A 21294-nucleotide genomic window follows, 5' to 3' on the forward strand; every position below is an offset into this window, starting at 1 on the left:
CACTAATGTTTAAATGCAGAGTGGTGCATACACAGCAAAAAGAGGTGAATAAAAAGAAACACTCAGTGCATCGTGGGAAGCCCCCAGCAGTCTAAGTCTATAGCAGCATAACTAAGGGATGGTTCAGGGTCACCTGATCCAGCCCTAACTATAAGCTTTAGCAAAAAGAAAAGTTTTAAGCTTAATCTTAAAAGTAGAGAGGGTGTCTGTCTCCCTGATCCGAATTGGGAGCTGGTTCCACAGGAGAGGAGCCTGAAAGCTGAAGGCTCTGCCTCCCATTCTACTCTTACAAACCCTAGGAACTACAAGTAAGCCTACAGTCTGAGAGCGAAGCGCTCTATTGGGGTGATATGGTACTATGAGGTCCCTAAGATAAGATGGGACCTGATTATTCAAAACCTTATAAGTAAGAAGAAGAATTTTAAATTCTATTCTGGAATTAACAGGGAGCCAATGAAGAGAAGCCAGTATGGGTGAAATATGCTCTCTCCTTCTAGTCCCCGTCAGTACTCTAGCTGCAGCATTTTGAATTAACTGAAGGCTTTTCAGGGAACTTTTAGGACAACCTGATAATAATGAATTACAATAGTCCAGCCTAGAGGAAATAAATGCATGAATTAGTTTTTCAGCATCACTCTGAGACAAGACCTTTCTAATTTTAGAGATATTGCGTAAATGCAAAAAAGCAGTCCTACATATTTGCTTAATATGCGCACTGAAGGACATATCCTGATCAAAAATGACTCCAAGATTTCTCACAGTATTACTGGAGGTCAGGGTAATGCCATCCAGAGTAAGGATCTGGTTAGACACCATGTTTCTGGGGCCAAGTACAATAACTTCAATTTTATCTGAATTTAAATCAGGAAATTAGATGTCATCCATGTCTTTATGTCTGAAAGACATTCCTGCAGTTTAACTAATTGGTGTGTGTCCTCTGGCTTCATGGATAGATAAAGCTGGGTATCATCTGCGTAACAATGAAACTTTAAGCAATGCTTTCTAATAATACTGCCTAAGGGAAGCATGTATAAAGTGAATAAAATCGGTCCTAGCACAGAACCTTCTGGAACTCCATAACTAACATTAGTCCGTGAAGAAGACTCCCCATTTACATGAACAAATTGTAATCTATTAGATAAATATGATTCAAACCACTGCAGCGCAGTGCCTTTAACACCTATGGCATGCTCTAATCTCTGTAATAAAATTTTATGGTCAACAGTATCAAAAGCTGCACTGAGGTCTAACAGGACGAGCACAGAGATGAGTCCACTGTCTGAGGCCATAAGAAGATCATTTGTAACCTTCACTAATGCTGTTTCTGTACTATAATGAATTCTGAAACCTGACTGAAACTCTGTTAGACTCTAGGTAATTCAAAAACAATAAATGCTCTCATCTCATAACTCACTACATGAAATGGGCATATAATGATGACAAACCAGTTCGATACTGGTTAACTTTGTTGCACCAGATCAATCCAAAAACCATATTTGCTTTGCTGATGTAATATCCTATAGACGCATCAACGGCTGGATGGACGCTGGAGATCAGTAGTGTGAAATGAACTTGTTTGTCCTTCTTTTTAGATCTAGGCTGCAAGCATTAACCAGTGTGAAAAATCCAAATTACAATTTGTGGTCTGCCTTGGCAGATGTTTTAGCCATACAGTGTAACAGGCACAACGCTGACAGGGAACCCAGGAGCAAGATATGATACATTCCATCATTTTACTGACATTACTGGTTCTGCGCTGCAGCAATTCTCCCACAAACTTCCCAGAAACACGCTCTCTGTGGATTTGAATGTGTGCTTCTGACAAAATGCACACAAAATAACAAACACTGTGGCAATGATGTTGATTAGTAACTCTCAAAAACATTATTTCCATTTTAACAAGCATTACTTGTTTACAGATTATAAAACAACTGTCAAATTTGAAATATTCTCACCTTAAATGTAAAAGTGTACATCTTTATTCTTTTTGTAAATCAAATATGTTTAGATTTTGGAGTGTATTACACTATAATCACATAAATGATCTTCCCACTAATTGAAGTGTAAAATGGACAGATTAATTTGAATTGAAGTTACACTCAACATGAGTGAAAAAAGTGAAACTTTGCACATTATGAACAAGTTGTTCCTCACTGATTCCCACAGCAAAATGCATTAAATGATTCAGTTACAGCATCTATTCATCTCTGTGTTCTAACAATCCAAACCAAAGCTCCTGCTTGCAACTCGCCCGCTGCTCCTCCTCGGTCACGTGATCAGCTCCACACCATCCTTGCACATTCTTTTACTGAAATATATACGATAAAATACACCCACTGCTGAAATGCAGCACCAGGAAGCTGCGCTACAAAGTATCTGTCTGCAGAGAAGGAAGTTTTAACCGAGCTGATGCACCCAGAGTGTTGCCAGATTAGGGAGTGGTGCACAGTTAAGAACAGTTCACAGGTTCCCGTCACATTGACAGCCACCTGTTCCTGCTCTGAGCAGCTGCTACATCCTGTTTTTGCAGGCAGGATGGAAGAAGTCTGTCCTGTGCTGTAACGCTTTTCCTATATATACCAGCATTAAGACTGCACTTGAGTGTAAACTGAATCTTAGTGATGATCCGACAGGTGTTGCTGGCAGCTGCAGGTCAGTCAGTTCTCAAGAGATAGATCAGTGTGCGACCAAAGACTCAAACCGCACTCAAAAATGGCTCTTTGGATGAACTCAATTCAATTGTGCAGGATTTCCATCTAATAAATATATGTAGCCCCAAATAAATTAAATTACATTGCCTTGCATGGATGTGTTTTATTTGAGTTGAAGATTCATATATTTATTAGGTGGAATCCAATCCAATGAGTCAGTTTTTTTGAGTGTATCACTCAAACAAATAACTCTTTGGATGAACTCAATTCAATTATGGGCATAGATGCCCATAAATGACTGGGGAACACCCCCCCCCCCCCCCCCCAATAATCACATTTTGAACTGGGGCATGAAAATGTGTAATCTGCAATATGAGTAGCATTCTAGGACATTGTGACCAACTGCAACGGTTTTGATCATTTGTGATGTCGGTATGAATCGTGAGCCATAAAAGTGAATGATCACATGTAATTTGGACAGAAAGTAATATGTACTGCAATAAATCGTTCAAACTTGAATATGGATTTGGCTGCTCAATCAGGTTATAAGTAAACACTGCAGATTGTTTTCTGTTTTGGAGCAGAGAGATGTAGGAAGTAATCGTGCGCAGCGGTATACAGTAGCTGTCTGGTGGGGAGCAGGGCAGATTAGCATAGTACTGTGAGGCGCACAATGACTTTGTGCTCCAGGACTCCGTTCTTTTCAGGAGGAAATGTAAAGCCCTGAAAATCTGGACAAATTTCACACCAGTGTTTTACAGGCTATCTGCTGAACAGGTAAGACAACACTCACAGAGATCTGCTGTGTCAGTTGTCAATACTAATGTTAGTCACAATTACAGAGTTTTTACTTGGTTTGTGGAGACTAACATGTTATCACAGCTTTATTAGACGTATTTGGCCAAGTTGTAAGTCAGAAATTCCATGTTCCCAGTTTCCATTGAATGCAGCGTGAACTTTGAACGTGCATTTGCTTCCGCTTTCATATCATCTGCAAAATCTCAAAGAGCAATGCCCCTATATTTGCCATGAAATCTCCCCAAAATAAATACTTTACCAGCAAAAACATTTACTGTAATTCTGCAACATTCCACAGAAATGATGGTACATTATAATAACTAGAAAATATGTTTGCCTTTAATCAAAAGTGTATATAAACGTACGGCCTCAACTACATGACTACTAATTCATGCATAAAACAGCAAGAACTATGAACAGCAGTAAAATGATAAAATCAACTTTTATGCACTCCAAAGCAAACCAACTAAAGAGCTTAATAAATATTAAACACATGTGAGTAGTGTGAACTTGTTTCAGTGATAACTGAAATATAGCTCATTGGTGCTATGGAACAGACCAGATCAGAGAATTGGGCAGAGCAATTGTTACTTAATTCCCTGGTGGGGTTATTGAGGCCTGCTGAAATTCATTTTGGGGCTACAGCCCCATTAAGCTCTGCCCTGGTGCCGCCAGTGAACCCCTGCAGCCTTTGCTTTAGATATGCATGGCTGCCTCATTCTGCTGTGTTCATGAACTTTAGACTGGTTCCAGCTTCTCAAATGTAAAGATTTGTTACCGTTCTGGGTTTTGCTTCAGCGCACATTGCATATTTGTGTTTTCAACTATGAGATTAAACAAATAGATGAAAGATCCCTTATAATGATATTAACCACTATTTTCTGATATTTTATGGACAAATTGACTCATTACAAAATAAAAAGCAGGTTAATCAATGGGAAACAATGTTATTTTGAGTCTCTTTACTCCACTGCTTACATGGATGAATTGAGCGAGCAAGCATGCCACGTGCACTGTGTGCCCACACGACGCCGACACGAGTAAGTCATGTGACAAAGAGACGTGGGTGCATCAGACTCCCTGACTATTTTAAAATGGGTGAGATGATCCCTGCAGGCCTGCTTTTCTGCATTTGTTCGGGTTCATGCCTGCATTGACATGATTTGCACTTGCAACTGTTGAAAATAAATACATGCAATCCAAGCATCAAGGGAGGTACTCACAGTATGTCCACTTTCAACAGCAAGACAACCATAAATTGAATGAAGGAAAGCTTTTTGAACATTGATTTGCAGCAGTGGCCTGTTGAGTCGCCCACTCCACTGAGCGGAGGATGAGAAGTACATTTTGTCTTTACAGCCAACAGTTGGCAAACATTCAGCTGGCTCAGGACAGTCAGTCGCCACTCTGCCCCCGGGGAATTTGGGTGTGTGTGTGGGGGGGATCTATCAATTAAAAAAAATTGATATATATATATAAGTGTGTGTGTGTGTGTGTGAGAAAGTGAAACTGAATGCAACACCTGGCTGTTTGAATCGTTATCCCAATGGGACACGCCCACTGGGCAGGAGGACCTGACCAGACTAGTTTGTGATTAAGTGGCGGTTACAACGGTTGAGGTTATGGATGTGGATTTTACAGGGAGTTCACACGTTGCAGGGTAATGTTTTGCAAAACGGCTTATCTGCTGTTTTCTTTGTATGGAGACATTCGATTCTGTCTGCAATCATCACTTTTTGCTGTCCTTTTGAAAACACCTGGATTTCTCCAAAAGCCTGGAGGAATAAGTCAGCAGAGTTACTTTTATTTTACCTCATAATCTATAAAGAAAGACAAGAAGCACGGCAGTGCTAGCAGACAGCGATGACAACGGCTTTTTGCTCAGTGCAAAACAGTACATTCAAATTTCCATTCAGTTTATTTATACAGTGCCAAGTCACAACGTAAGTCACTCCAAGATGCTTCACATGAGTAACGTCTAACGTAACCTTACCCATCCCCTGAGCAAACACACTGGCAACAGTGCTGTGGGTAAAAACTCCCTCACCCATTTTTTGGCTGGAGGAAGAAACCTCAAGCAGACCAGACTCAATGTGGTGACCATCTGCTTTTGCCATACTCACAAGAACAAATCAAACAAAGTATAACAAAGAACTATGACACATACAAAGACAGAAATGTTGTAGGTAAATACCCATACACATGTAGAATCTAATGGACACAAGAACTAAGGGCTCATAAGACATAAAAAGCACAGTCCCAGCAGCCTGGGACGGTGCTTTTTATAAAAATCACCATCACCTCCCCTGCAGGTATTTCAACCTGCAGGGGAGGGGATGGTCTAGTGGTTAAGGTGTTGGGCTTGAGACCAGAAGATCAAATCCCCGCCTGACTGGAAAATCACTAAGGGCCTTGGGCAAGGTCTTTAATCCCCTATTGCTCCCAGTGTGTAGTGAGCGCCTTGTACACCCTGACATCGGGGTGAATGTGAGGTATTATTGTAAAGCGCTTTGAGCGTCTGATGCAGATGGAAAAGCGCTATATAAATGCAGTCCATTTACCATTTATTTACCATTTCCCCCTGTCCACATGACGCTTATTCCTCCAAACTGTTCAGTTTGTCATGAAGGCATTTGGGTATATTTCATGAAATCAGATCTGTGATTTCTTAAAATGCCTTATTTTGTTGAAACAAGAATCCAAATGTAAAATGATGTGATTTGTAGTATTGTAGAAAATGCATAAAATGCATTGAGTGGATGAACAGATAGACAGAGAGATAGACAAACAGGCAGACAGTTACGAGGGCTGTCCATAAAGTATAGGTCCTTTTTATTTTTTTCAAAAACTATATGGATTTCATTCATATGTTTTTACGTCAGACATGCTTGAACCCTCGTGCGCATGCGTGAGTTTTTCCACGCCTGTTGGTGACGTCATTCGCCTGTGAGCACTCCTTGTGGGAGGAGTCGTCCAGCCCCTCGTCGGAATTCCTTTGTCTGAGAAGTTGCTGAGAGACTGGCGCTTTGTTTGATCAAAATTTTTTCTAAACCTGTGAGACACATCGAAGTGGACACAGTTCGAAAAATTAAGCTGGTTTTCGGTGAAAATTTTAACAGCTGATGAGAGATTTTGAGGTGATACTGTCGCTTTAAGGACTTCCCACGGAGCGAGACGTCATGCAGCACTCTCAGGCGCCGTCATCAGCCTGTTTCAAGCTGAAAACCTCCACATTTCAGGCTCTATTGATCCAGGACGTCGTGAGAGAACAGAGAAGTTTCAGAAGAAGTCGGTTTCAGCATTTTATCCGGATATTCCACTGTTAAAGGAGATTTTTTTAATGAAAGACGTGCGGACGGGTCCGCGCGTTGGGACGCAGCTGGCGTGGTGCGGCGGCACAGGAAAAACACCTCCGTGTTGATAACCATTTGTAAAATCCAGGCGGCTTTTGATGGCTTTCAGTGGAGTGAGTATATGAGAAATTGTTTAACAGCTGGACATGTTCCAACTTGTCCTTAAGGCTTCCAACAGAGGTGTTTTTCCTGTGGCGGAGCGTCGCGGCGGCTGCGAGCCGACGCTGCAATCTGCCCGCACGTCTTTCATTAAAAAAAATCTTTAACAGTGGAATATCCGGATAAAATGCTGAAACGACTTCTTCTGAAACTTCTCTGTTCTCTCACGACGTCCTGGATCAATAGAGCCTGAAATGTGGAGGTTTTCAGCTTGAAACAGGCTGACGACGGCGCCTGAGAGTGCTGCACGACGTCTCGCTCCGTGGGAAGTCCTTTAAAGCGACAGAATCACCTCAAAATCTCTCATCAGCCGTTAAAATGTTCACCAAAAACCAGCTTAATTTTTCGAACCGTGTCCACTTCGATGTGTCTCACAGGTTTAGAAAAAATTTTGATCAAACAAAGCGCCAGTCTCTCAGCAACTTCTCAGACAAAGGAATTCCGACGAGGGGCTGGACGACTCCTCCCACAAGGAGTGCTCACAGGCGAATGACATCACCAACAGGCGTGGAAAAACTCGCGCATGCGCACGAGGGTTCAAGCATGTCTGACGTAAAAACATATGAATGAAATCCATATAGTTTTTGAAAAAAATAAAAAGGACCTATACTTTATGGACAGCCCTTGTAGATAGATAGATAGATAGATAGACAGACAGACAGACAGAGAGATAGACAGAAATTTGGGAAATAAGACCATTGTTTCAGAGTGGTTAGGTTCAAAAATGTAAATACTTCCACGTAAAAAATGTAAATACTTCCACATAAACCCTGCTGAAAACATGAATGTATCTGCAAAAGAAAAAAAATAAGTGAGGGACTTGGTCAAGCAAGGTACGCAGCAAATGCGGCTCGTGAGAGAGAGAGCGAAAGAGACTTTAATCACTGCTACTGAAATCCACTCACACGTGACACCTCACTTTATTAAAAGTGCAAATTCCTCTCTAAATATATCTTGAGCGCTTCTCACAGTTTCGACTTCAACAATTTCAGCATGACCTCAAGCTCAGCTTCACATGTGGTGCTCGCACAAGACCAAAATCTCACACCCACTACACTGCAGAGAAAAAAACCCCCCAAAACTCAAATGTCATCCAAAAGTACTACATCGACTAGTGTGGAAGATTAAAACACATTTATCTTATTTTATATTTAGCTGTAGAAATAACTCAAAATGTTCTTGTTGCTGTCTGTATCTGGAGGTTTAGGAAGCAGCAACTCTCAGCTGAAATAGACAAATTAATGTCTGTAACCACAGCCTGCAGAAAAAGTGACACTTTTACCCTGCATGAACTGCTTATTAATCAGTAAATCATCATTTCCTCTCAATGTGTGTGGTCATGTGATGTGCAAATGAGGTAAACAGCTGCGCAACAAAAATTCTGGCAGTAGCAGCTTGTGTGCTAACTTCAAACTACCCATTAAAAAATCTTTCAAATTAAGCACTTCAGCAAATGACTAACATGTTGATGAGTGTTGGTATGGAATGTTGAACTTTACTGAGGTCTTCACCTATTGTGGGACCCAGCAGAGACCATCACACTGCTCCATCGTGAAACTGAGATAAACCAGAAGATGACACACAAAGTACCCAGAAAGTATTCACAGCACTTCACTTTTTCCACATTTTATGTTACAGCCTGGGCAGCACGGTGGCTTAGTGGTTAGCACTGTTGCCTTACAGCGAGAAGGTCGTGGTTCAATTCCCGTGGCCTTTCTGTGTGGAGTTTTCATGTTCTCTCCGTGTGTGCGTATATTTCCTCTGGGTGCTCCGGTTTCCTCCCACATCCAAAGACATGCGGGTTAGGTGGATTGGAATCTCTCAATTGTCCGTAGGTGTGTGTGTGGGTATGTCTGTGTTTGTTTGTCTGTTTGTGGCCCTGCGACAGACTGGCGTCCTGTCCTGGGTGTACCCCGCCTCACGCTCAATGACTGCTGGGATAGGCTCCAGCCCCCCACGACCCTTAATTGGACTAGGCGGTAGAAGATGAATGAATGAATGAATGTTACAGCCTTGTTCCAAAATGGATTAAATTCATTTTTTCCTCAAAATTCTATATGCAATACCCCATAATAACAATGTGAAAAAGTTTTTTGAGATTTTTGCAAATTTATTAAAAATAATAATTAAAAAACTAAGAAATCACATGTACGTAAGTATTCACAGCCTTTGCCATGAAGCTCAAAATTGAGCTCAGGTGCATCCTGTTTTCATGATCATCCTTGAGATGTTTCTACAGTTTAATTCAGTTGAATGGACATGATTTGGAAAGACACACGTGTCTACATAAAAGGTCCCACAGTTGACAGTGCACGTCAGAGCACAAACCAAGAACGACGTCAAAGGAATAGTCTGTAGACCTCTGAGGACAGGACTGTCTCAAGGCACAAATCTGGACATGATCTGGAAAGACACATGTGTCTACATAAAAGGTCCCACAGTTGACAGTGCATGTCAGAGCACAAACCAAGAACGAAGTCAAAGGAATTGTCTGTAGACCTCCGAGGACAGGATTGTCTCAAGGCACAAATATGGGGAAGGGTACAGAAACATTTCTGCTGCTTTGAAGATCCCAATGAGCACAGTGGCCTCCATCATCTTTAAATGGAAGAAGTTCAGCTCCACCAGGACACTTCCTAGATAGCTGCCCGTCTAAACTGAGCGATCGGGGAGAAGGGCCTTAGCCAGGGAGGTAACCAAGAACTCGATGGTCACTCTGTCAGAGCTCCAGCATTCCTCTGTGAAGAGAGGAGACCCTTCCAGAAGAACAACCATTTCTGCAGCAATCCACCAATTAGGCCTGTATGGCAGAGTGGCCAGACAGAAGCCACTCCTTAGTAAAAGGCACGTGGCAGCCAACCTGAAGTTTGTCAAAAAGCACCTGAAGCATCATGCTGTGGGGATGTTTTTCTTAATTGTGACTGAGCATCCTACAACCATGAAATACTATCTTGTTAACTTAAATGACATATTTACAACTTAATGACTCGTCATTATGGCTATCCCACCATAATGACTTAGGATTCCATAATTATCATCTAAAATTTGATAATTATGGTTTTCTAGATTATAATATTTAACATCTGAGTTGTGAGTTTGTATCCATAATCATGACTTAATATCTTGTAGCTGACTTACATTACATATTTACTGCTTTCTATCTTATTAACTCATCATCATGGCTATCCCACCATAATGACTTAGGATTCCATAATTATGATCTAAAATTTGATATTTATGGCTTTATAGATTATAATATTTAACATCTGGGTTGCAAGTTTGTATCCCATAACCATAACTTAATATCTTGTAGTTGACTTACATTACACATAATTACTATCTTATTAACTCATCATTATGGCTATCCCACCATAATGATTTAGGACTGCATAATTATGATGTAAAATGTGATAATCAAGATTTTTTAGATTAGAATATTTAACATCTGGGTTGCAGGTTTGTATCCCATAATCATGACTTAATATCTTGTAGTTGACTTACATTACACATTTACTAATTTCTATCTTATTAACTCATCATTATGGCTATCCCACCATAATGACTTGGTATCCCATAATTATAATCCACAGGCTAAGAATTAAGATTTACTTGGTTGTAATTTCTCTTAGCTACATGCCTGAAACCTAGAAACTTAGACATAATTATGCCTTACCATGTTATAGTTGACTTACATAATTATAACTTATTAGCTCATTAACTCATAATTATGACTTATCATCTGTACTATCCCTTAGTTATGAATTGTTATGATTTGCTATGTCATAAGTATGACCTGACATATCATGATTATGAGAATCCACCATTTAATAATGAGTGGAGGAAAAAATTAAGTGATCTAAATTTGTTGGCAGCAGAATTGGGCTTCCATACCAAAGGAAAATGCGAATCAAGGCAATGTGTCAAATTGTATTGTATTCATTCACTTTCTACACCCATTTATTCCCATCAAGGGTCACTGGAACCTATTGTATGATTGTGTTTCCTGTAATATTTGGATGTGGTTATCTTAGAATGTATGGCTGCTGCAGTTGTTTTGCATCTGCTCACTTGTTTTTTTGTTTTTTTTTTAGCGTGGCAGTATGTGGGTCTGTGTGATTATTTATTCATTATGCCTGTCATCATGTTGGGTGGGGGGGAGCCTCTAGATGGAGAGCAGGGAACCAGTACAGTCTAAATTGCCTACTATATTTTACAATAAAGGCCTCATTTTATCAGTCCTGACAGATGTGCCTGCAGAGCAACTCGGGGCAATGAACCATAAATTTATGGCACCTTTGGATCCTTGGATTATTGTTGGAAAAAGAAACTAGTAGTTGCAGATCATTAGTTTAGACAGTAACAGGCTGGTGCTGTTGCGGAACTTTGTGATGCATTTCTACAAGAAATAAAAGTCATTTTGTGTGCACAAGTATTTTTAACACACTCCACATTTTCACTTTTTCTCCTGTCACCGTGCATAAGAGGCCTCATAAGCAATTAGCAGAGCTGCTGTGCAAAAAGGGTGGTTTATCTTCAATTCCATTTTGTTTGCAGATCCTTCCTGTGTCAAACAGTGGCTCATAATTTTAGGCTCCTTAATAAAACACAGTTTGTGAAATCGGCAGCAAATCTTACTTAAGCGAGAACAAAAACAAGTAAGCAATTCTAATTTTAGACCAGTGCACTGTCAAAATCCCAATTTGAGCATGAGGAAGTAGCGCGCAGCCATGGAGAAGTGACTTACCTCATGCACCACACCAGACAACTACAATAAACATATTCAGAAACATCCACAACGAAGCATCAAATGAAAAATAATAATAATAAAAAAATCTTCATCAGTTGCAAAACAACCGCAGCAGTCAACCCGTGGAGGTAATTCTTGGTGTGCAAGGAGCGCAGAACAGCATTTCCGCGCGCTGAGCGCGTTGGTCCACTTTGGTCCGCTCGTCTGTCAGCGCCGACGGACACGTTCGGAGCGCCGAGCCGCACTCACTGTGACAAACCGGGCAAGAGAGGACAGGCTGGTATCGCTCCGCCGGTGATGGTGCTGCGCGCAGGGAGCGAGCTGCAGCGCGGAGACGCGTCGTGCACAAAATCCGCCCGTGACGCGTCTTTGTTGACGTTCGGACGCTCGACTGTCAGCGCGTGTCGGTCGGAGGAGCGGCATGTGTGGGGCACTATTTACTGAGCGAAATACAAAAAGATGTAAAGGGGCGAGCCAGAACAAGCCGCTTTTCGAGGCGTGAGCTGCCTGATTTTAAAGGGACAGATCCGACAGGGGGCGCTTCTGTCAACGTCAAGTTTGCGCACGAACACGCACCTAAACGCACGCATCAGGTAGAACAAAATGATGGAAGCCTGATACTTTCGTTTCATATTAAACAAATATGTCACTTTATTTGTCTTATAGTTTAGTGTGGGCATAAAAAGATGCTTTAAAAACTAATGCATACAGTTATTATTACATAAACTCTATCTTAGTGTAAATTAACTCTGTTAGTGTTGATCGACTTGTTTTAACACTTGATTGAGTCATGAGTAGAAGTTATAAATACTAGTAGATCCTATATAGAAGGTACTGAGCCATTTATGGGATCTACTAAGTCATAAAATGCCAGGCTATACATATGAGGATCTTCTGAGTCATAAGTAGAACTTAAGTTATAACATATTGGGTCCTACATATGAGGATCTACTGAGTCATAAGTAGAACTTAAGTTATAAAATACTGGGTCCTACATATGAGGATCTTCTGAGTCATAAGTAGAACTTAAGTTATAAAATACTGGGTCCTACATATGAGGATCTACTGAGTCATAAGTAGAACTTAAGTTATAAAATACTGGGTCCTACATATGAGGATCTTCTGAGTCATAAGTAGAACTTAAGTTATAAAATACTGGGTCCTACATATGAGGATCTACTGAGTCATAAGTAGGTTAAGTCATAAAATACTAGGTCATACATATGATGATCTACTGGCTTATAAGTAGAAGTTACTAAGTCATAAAATACTAGGGCCTAATAATTAGGAGTTACTTATTTATAAAATAGCATGTCATACATATGAGGTACTGGATCATAAGTAGGAGTTAATATGATATCCCAGCTCATACATATGAGGTACTGTGTTATAAGTGGAAGTTGCTAAGTCATAAAATAGTACGTCATACATATGATGATCTACTGAGTCATAAGTAGAAATTACTAAGTCATAGGGCCTACATTTGAAGAACTGAGTCATAATTAGGAGTTACTTATTTCTAACATAGCAAGTCATACATATGAGGTACTGAATCATAAGTAGGAGTTCATATGTTATAAAATACTAGCTCCTACATATGAGGATCTTCTGAGTTATAAGTTCTTAAGTCATAAAATATTTGGTCCTATGAGGATAGGCTGAGTCATAAGCAGAAGTTATTAAGTCCCAAAATACTAGGTCCAACATATGAGGAAGTGAATAATAAACAGGAGTTACTGAATTAGAAAACAGTAAATCCTACATATGAGGTACTGAGTCATAGGATTTACTAAGTCATAAAATACAAGGTCATACATATGAGGATCTTCTGAGTCATACGTTCTTAAGTCATAAAATACTGGGTCCTATGAGGATATGCTGAGTCATAAATAGAAATTATTAAGTCACAAAATACTAGGTCCAACATATGAGGAAATGAGTAATAAACAGGAATTAAAGCGCCTTGGGGCAACTGTTTGTTGTGATTTGGCGCTATATAAAAAAAATTGATTGATTGATTGATTGATTACTAAATTGCAAAACAGTAGATCCTACATAGAAGGTACTGAGCCATATCTGGGATCTACTAAGTCATAAAATACAAGGTCATACATATGAGGATCTTCTGAGTCATAAGTAGAACTTAAGTTATAAAATACTGGGTCCTACATATGAGGATCTACTGAGTCATAAGTAGGTTGTTAAGTCATACTAAGTCATACATATGATGATCTACTGGCTTATAAGTAGAAGTTACTAAGTAATAAATACTAGGGCCTAATAATTAGGAGTTACTTATTTATAAAATAGTAAGTCATACATATGAGGTACTGAATCATAAGTAGGAGTTAATATGTTATGAAATACCAGCTCATACATATGAGGTACTGTTTTATAAGTAAAAGTTGCTAAGTCATAAAATAGTATGTCATACATATGATGATCTACTGAGTCATAAGTACAAGTTACTAAGTCATAAAATACTAGGGCCTACATTTGAAGAACTGAGTCATAATTAGGAGTTACTTATTTCTAAAATAGCACATACATATGAGATACTGAATCATAAGTAAGAGTTCATATGTTATAAAATACCAGCTTCTACATATGAGGTACTGAGTTATAAGCAGAAGTTACTAAGTCATAAAATACTAGGTCATAAATATTAGGATCTACAGATTCATAAGGCTAAGTCATAAAATACTAGGCTTACATTTGAAGAACTAAGTCATAATTAGGAGTTACTTATTTACAAAACAGCAACTTTATATATGAGGTACTGAATCATAAGTAGGGGTTACTGTGTTGTAAAATACCAGGCCCTACATATGAGGTACTGAATTATACATAGGAGCTACTAAGTCATAAAATACTAGGACATACTAGGATCTATGAGTTATAAATACAGAAGTTACTGCATCATAAAATACTAGGTCTTACATACAAGGAACTGAGTCATAATTAGGAGCTACCTATTTATAAAATAACAAGGTCCTACATATGACATACTACTGAGTCATGAATACAAGTTACTTGTACTGAGTCATAAGTAGGAGATACTAAGATATAAAATACTAGGTCCTACATATGCAAGGCTACTAAGTCCCACATAGGAGTTACTAATATGTTATAAAATATTAGGTCCTACATACGAGGTGCTACTGCCACAAATCATAAGATGCTAAAATATGCTGTCATAATTACAGCTTCGAAACAAGTTGAATTTCCAACTCGGGCCGGGTCAATATATCAGTTGGCAGATAATATCAGCTGATATGAGCCTTTCAACAACATGTCGGTATCAGAGTTATTTTTACAGATATGAAAGCTAGTATTTTACCAAATAGCAAAATGCAGAAAAAAAAAAACACTCTGTTGGTGTCGTTATGTAGTTTGTCCAGCAGAGGGTGCTCAGAGGGTGCTACCACTGCATTATTTACAGTGCTGTGAAGCACAGCTGGGATCGCCACCACAACATGGTCACATTAGCTACAAGAGACAAAGGCAAAGTGACCAACTGCCGTTAGTTTTTATGAGAACAAGAGACAACAACAAGAGACAAGTGTTTGCTATGTCACCAGCTAGATGGATCTGAAATACATGAGAAATCTTTATTATGCAAAAGCTGTGCAATGCAACATGGCAGGTGCCAGTTCAAGTGAAGGCAGCATGACAGTGGTTGCTTTTATATATATATATATATATATATATATATATATGAGGTCTATTAGAAAAGTATCTGACCTTATTATTTTTTTTCAAAAACCATATGGATTTGAATCACGTGTGATTACATCAGACATGCTTGAACCCTCGTGGGCATGCGAGAGTTTTTTCACGCCTATTGGTTACGTCATTCGCCTGTGGGCAGTCTTTGAGTGAGGCGTGACCCACCCTCTCGTCGATTTTTTTTCATTGTTTAGGAATGGCTCAGACTGCTGCTTTGTTTGATCAAAATTTTTTCAAAAATGTAAGGCACAACTGAGTGGACACCATTCGATAAATTCAGCTGGTTTTCGGTAAAAATTTTAACGGCTGATGAGAGATTTTGGTCTTTAACTGTCGTTTTAAGGACGGCCCACGGCGCCTGACGGCGATCTGCGCTTCGAGGCGGCAGCGTCTCACCGTTTCAAGTTGAAAACTTCCACATTTCAGGCTCTGTTGACCCAGTAAGTCATCAGAGAACAGAGAACCTTCACATGTCGGGCCGGACCCGACCGCGGGGGGTCGCGACAGGAAAAACACCTCCGTTGGAAACTTTAACGGGGAAGTTGGAACATGCCCAAGCTGTTAAACAATTTCTCAGTTACTCACTTGTTGAAAGCCATCAAAAGCCGCCTGAATTTTATAAATGGTTTTCAACACGGAGGTGTTTTTCCTGTCGCGGCGCACACAGATTTGCCGAGTCGTCACGGAAACGACTCCGCGAATTTGCGCGCACGTCTTTCATTAAAAAATGTCCTTAAACAGTGGAATGTCCGCATAAAGTCCTCATGCCGGCCTCTTCTGAATCTGCTCTGTTCTCTCACGATGTCCTGGGTGAATTAAGCCTTAAATTAGGATGTTTTCAGGTCGAAACAGGCCGACGACGGCGCCTGGAAGCGCTGCACGACGTCCCGCTCTGTGGGAAGTCCTTACACTGACAGAAACACCCCATAATCTTCATCAGCCGTTAAACTTTTCACCGAAAACCAGCTTAATTTCTCGAATAGTGTCCACTCGGATATTCCTCACAGATCCAGAAAAATTTTTGATAAAGCAACGCGCGCCGTCTGGAGCAGCGTGTGAAACAAAGGAATTCAGCCGAGAGGGCGGGACCACATCTCACTCAAGGCCTGTCCACAGGGAAATGACGTCACCGACACGCGTGAAAAAACTCACGCATGTGCACGAGGGTTCAAGCATGATTGGTGTAATCGCATGTCAATCAAATCCATATAGTTTTTTTTTTTTATAAAACTGCCGGTTAGTTTTATAAGATACCTCGTGTATAAATATATATATATTCATATTTAAACTATTAAATATCAAGCCTCAACTACATTTTTTGTCATAAAAAAATTTTGATAATGAAATGTTAGGAATCATTGCCATTTTTATGTATATATCTGTAGATATATCAGTATTGTGAAATGTTTTACTCCCTAATATCGGGACCCAAGAAATCCATATTGTTCCAGCTCTACTTCCAGCAGTTGTTACGGATTCAGGGTGGTCATTTTGGGGCTACTTCTTGTTTGTGGTAGCTTGCTTCTTGATGTATTCGGTAACTAGTTTTATATTTATAACTATTTGTCGATCAAAGGTAGCAAATCCATCACCCTTTTATTTGCCATTGAGAAAAAATATATAATGCCGACAGTATACTGATAAGAAGGTCCTGCCTGCTCGGGCTGTAATCTTTTTAGCTAGATACACTCATACATAATAACAGATTTAATCTGCAGCTTCAATCAGTTTTACAACTCGACTGCAGGTAAACTCTGCTTTCAAACAACAGACAATGAGTCTGTGCAGGTCATTAAGAGAGACGTTCGTGCTATCTTATACTCATAATGTGACTCTTTAAAACATCAGAATCATTTGCTGAGGAGTTTTTGTTTTCTTTGCCCTTTGTATGTTTAAATATTAACAGGATATCTCAAAAGGACATGAAATGATTTCAGTGAAATTTGGTGGGGAAGTAGAATTTGGACCAATGATGAGCTGGTTTAAATGTCAATGCAGATCTGGACTAAAGGGAAGCTCTGGCCTTTGGTCAATGATTAAAGAACAGAGAAATGCCACATTCACTGTTTGTGCAAGCATTGGACTTACAAACTTGACTTCATCTTTCTGCTTCAAGAGCCTCTTGCAAAATATTATCAGAGTGATGTACCGTGATGCCTCACATCCAGTCATCTCAGGGCCTTAATTATCATCTCTTCCCATTTGTCAGGGAAACAGACAAGTGGAAACCAAAGCAATGACCCCTTGACTAATGAGTGACTGACTTTTCCAAGTGAGGCACAGTCAATTTCAATTTCAATTTATTTTCATTTATATAGTGCCAAATCACAACAGAGTTGCCTCAAAGCGCTTCACACAGGTAAGGTCTAACCTTACCAACCCCCAGAGCAACAGTGGTAAGGAAAAACTCCCTCTGAGGAAGAAACCTCAAGCAGACCAGACTCAAAGGGGTGACCCTCTGCTTGGGCCATGCTACACACATAAATTACAGAACAATTCACAGAACAATTCACGGACAAATATACAAGAAATGCTATTGGCGCACAGGACAGGAGGATTGCCAACACGAACACAACTCCTATCTCTGGATGGAGCTACACCTTAAACAGAGAGAAAAAACAGAATCAGGCATCAGAAAGACAAAAACTACTGTATAATTTTTCAGCATTAAACAACAAGAAAAACAGAGAAATACTAAGGTGATCGCCGGCCACTAGCCCTAAACTTCACTAAAAGACCATTTTTTATAGGTTAGCAGCAGAACCTTAAAATCTGATCTCACTGGGACAGGAAGCCAGTGAAGGGATGCTAAAATGGGTGTAATGTGGTCGAACTTTCTGCTTCGGTCACAGTCAATTGAAACCTTCTTGGAGGAAATACAAAATGTGATAGAAGAACCAGTTAGCCATTAAAAGAAGAGTTGGGGTTTCAAATCTTAATTTTCCTTGATTAATGAATGTTTGGTGTCATGTCTGGAGAATGTTCTTTCAGATAAAACAAACAAACCAAAAACATTATATCATTTTTATTTATTTATTTTTTGATTTGGAAGAATTTTGAACTAGAGTTTACTAATGACAAGTAACATTTTTCTAATAAAAACAAGAGAAAATACCATATTAATTTTACTTAGAATTTCTATGTAAAAATTGGTTGGCTATAACTTCATCCTGATGCTCTCTAAGCAGAGCTTTAAAGGGTATTTAGGGGTGTTTATTAGCATAAATGAAATATAACTTTCATAGCCATCTGGTCATTAGTGTATAATTACCTGCAACAATGAATCATTGTGGTTTCATAAACTTAGAATGAGCCCTTCATATGTACACGGGAGCGAGCCCCCTTATTGAGGCCACCATGTTGCACCTCCATGTTAATACAGTAGCCAAAAAAGTACATACTTACTCCATCTGTTGCATTTTGCAGCACAGATGACTGAAGAAAAAAGAAGAGGAATCAGTGTTTGATCCCATATACGATGTCTACAAGTTGCTATTGTAGGCAAACACATTTGAGAACTATTTTTGTGAAATGGAGAATCACACATATTTCTTCTGTACATTGTGTCATCTTGCCACAAGAAAAGGTAAGGCAGCACAAGTCCCCATCGCTAAAGAATCAAACATGTAAAAGGAACCAAATTTGTGACCAATGTTGGCAGAATGCAATCTGGAACCTCAGCACTAGATGACACTACATCCCACACACTGTAGTTTTAATGCAGGTGCACATTTATAATGCAAAGACAGTCTGTCACATACACTCTTATAGCTGCAGTAAGACACCAAAGGCAAGAAATTTGTCTGCCTCTAGTGTCTAGGAAGCTCCAAAAAGGGCAAAAACTGGTGTTGCAGTCTACTGAAATGAGAGAAAGTGACATATATGGGGCAAAAGGACAAAACAAGGAAGATAGGAGGTATGTAAAGGCAAGGAATGAACTGAGAGACTATGCTGGCGAACCCACTCATTTATAACATAATGCTCACTGAGCTAAAAACAGTTCTGGCCTGGCCAAATGGTGAAACCGAACCTTACTGTACAACTCCAATTCCAATGAAGTTGTGACGTTGTGTGAAATGTAAATAAAAACAGAATACAATGACTTGCAAATCTTCTTCAACCTATATTCAATTGAATACACCACAAAGACAAGATATTTAATGTTCAAACTGACAGACTTTTTTATTTTTGTGCAAATATTTGCTCATTTTGAAATGGATGCCTGCAACACATTTCAAAAAAGCTGGGACACTGGCAACAACTGGGAAAGTTGATGAATGCTCAAAGAACACCTGTTTGGAACATTCTACAGGTGAACAGGTTAACTGGAAACAGGTGAGTGTCATGATTGGGTATAAAAGGAGCATCCCCAAAAGGCTCAGCCTTTCACAAGCAAAGATGGGGCGAGGATCACCACTTTGTGAACAACTGTGTGAAAAATAGTCTGATTGCAAGGAATTTAGTCCAACAGTTTAAGAACAATGTTTCTTGATGTTCGATTGCAAGGAATTTAGGCATTCCATCATCTACAGTCTATAATATAACCAGAAGATTCAGAGAATCTGGAGAACTTTCTATACGTAAGCAGCAAGGCCGAAAACCAACATTGAATGCCCGTGACCTTCGATCCCTCAGGCGGCACTGCATTAAAAACCAACATCATTGTGTAAAGGATCTTATCGTGTGGGCTCAGGAACACGTCAGAAAACCACTGTCAGTTAACACAGTTTGTCGCTACATCTACAAGTGCAAGTTAAAACTCTACCATGCAAAGTGAAAGCCATACATCAACAAAACCCAGAAACGCCGCTGCCTTCTCTGGGCACAAACTCATTTGAAATGGACAGACGCAAAGTGGAAAAGTGTGCTGTGGTCTGATGAGTCCATGTTTGAAATTGTTTTTGGAAATCATGGACGTCATGTCCTCTGGACAAAAGAGGGAAAAGACCATCCAGATTGTTGCCAGCGCAAAGTTCAAAAGCCAGTATCTGTGATGGTATGGGGGTGTGTTAGTGCCCATGGCATGTGCAACTTACACATCTGTGATGGCACCATCAATGCTGAAAGGTACATCCAGGTTTTGGAGCAACACATGCTGCCATCCAAGCAACATCTTTTTCAGGGACATCCCTGCTTATTTCAGCAAGACAATGCCAAGCCACATTCTGCACGTGTTACAACAGCGTGGCTTCATAGTAAAAGAGTGCGGGTACTAGACTGGCCTGCCTGCAGTCCAGACCTGTCACCCATTGAAAATGTGTGACGCATTATGAAGCACAAAATACGACAACGGAGACACCGGACTGTTGAACAACTGAAGTCGTACATCAAGCAAGTATAGGAAAGAATTTCATGTACAAAGCTTCAACAATTAGTGTCCTCAGTTCCCAAACGCTTATTGAGTGTTGTTAGAAGGAAAGGTGATATAACACAGTGGTAAACATACCACTGTCCCAGCTTTTTTGAAACCTGTTGCAGGCATCCATTTCAAAATGAGCAAATATTTGCACAAAAACAATAAAGGTTATCAGTTTGAACATTAAATATCTTGTCTTTGTGGTGTATTCTGTTTTTATTTACATTTTACACAAAGTCCCAACTTCATTGGAATTGGGGTTTTAATACAGTGATAATAATCTAGACCTCGGCTTTGGAAATTAAAGGAACTGACCACCTCATTGCAAGCTACCTGTAACTTGAACCAACAATGCTCCTTCTATCACACTTGAGGTGATTATTCCCTGTGCCAATCCCAGATACAATGGGTAAAATAAATACTGAACATTGGAAAAAACTGTCAGTTTCTGCAAACAATAGGTGTGAAGCTACGTTGCGGCAAAGGATTTTGACAGTTGTG

The 21294-nt window shown here is 39.8% G+C and overlaps 1 protein-coding gene and 1 long non-coding RNA gene across 3 annotated transcripts in view; one reads left to right on the plus strand and one right to left on the minus strand.

Annotated features, from left to right (window-relative positions):
- The window catches only part of rc3h2 (ring finger and CCCH-type domains 2), a 68173-nt gene extending 56040 nt beyond the window's left edge, over positions 1-12133 (minus strand). For both annotated transcript variants that reach the window (XM_034192124.1, XM_034192125.1), the window contains exon 1: positions 11706-12133. The gene's annotated coding sequence lies outside the window, so the exon portion shown is untranslated. The remainder of the gene's footprint in view (positions 1-11705) is intronic.
- LOC117529379 overlaps positions 1-21294 on the plus strand; it is an 883736-nt gene that overhangs the window by 602687 nt on the left and 259755 nt on the right. The window lies entirely within an intron of this gene.

This window comes from Thalassophryne amazonica, chromosome 17, assembly GCF_902500255.1.
Source record: "Thalassophryne amazonica chromosome 17, fThaAma1.1, whole genome shotgun sequence".
Classification (NCBI taxonomy): domain Eukaryota; kingdom Metazoa; phylum Chordata; class Actinopteri; order Batrachoidiformes; family Batrachoididae; genus Thalassophryne; species Thalassophryne amazonica.